We start from the raw sequence: 864 nt of genomic DNA, 5'->3' as shown, positions 1-864 counted from the left end.
TTTTTTTCTTTCAGCTTATTTATATGATGGATTACATTGATAGATTTTCGTATGTTGAACCAGCCCTGCATCTCTGGGATGAAGCCTACTTGATCATAATGGATAATTTTTCTAATGTGTTCTTGGATTCGGTTTGCCAGTATTTTGTTGAGGATTTTTGCATCGATGTTCATGAGTGAGATTGGCCTGTAATTCTCTTTCTTGGTTGAGTCTTTGTGTGGTTTTGGTATCAGAGTGACTGTAGCTTCATAAAAGGAATTTGGCAATGATTCTTCTATTTCTATATTGTGAAATACCTTAAGGAGTATAGGTATTATGTCTTCTTGGAAGTTCTGGTAGAATTCTGCATTGAAACTGTTGTTCTTTTTTAAAAAATGCTGCAAGATCCCCGCGGCAGTAGGCAGCAGAAATGCTGTAGGTCCCAAATGTTGGTAGTGGGCCATGTGGTGGCAGACAGCGGGCCCTGGGAGCAGCCAGTCCCAGGCAGAAATGGCTGCCAGTCCCAGAGCGGTGCCCTGAGCGGTGGTGGCGGGCCATGTGGCGGCAGACAGCAAGCCCTGGGAGCAGCCGGTCCCAGGCAGAGATGGCTGCTGGTCTCAGTGGTGGTGGAGGGCCATGTGGCAGCAGGCGGTGGGCACCAGGCAGAGATGGCTGCTGTTCCCTGAGCAATGGCTGGTCCCAGGCAGGGAGGCACATGGCGGGCGGGCAGAAGACAGAAACATGGATAGACACGACATGGAGGGTGAGGTTGAAGTTTATTCAGGGTGTTATGGAGGAGGAAGGGTGAAGGGGGGACAGAGAGAGAGAGAGAGAGAGAGAGAGACAGAGAGACAGAGAGAGAGACAGAGAGACAGAGAGGGGGAG

This window comes from Alexandromys fortis, unplaced genomic scaffold (genome assembly GCF_014885135.2).
Source record: "Alexandromys fortis isolate MF-2015 unplaced genomic scaffold, M_Fortis_MF-2015_v1.1 scaffold_266, whole genome shotgun sequence".
NCBI lineage: Eukaryota > Metazoa > Chordata > Mammalia > Rodentia > Cricetidae > Alexandromys > Alexandromys fortis.
This window is presented reverse-complemented; position numbering follows the sequence as displayed.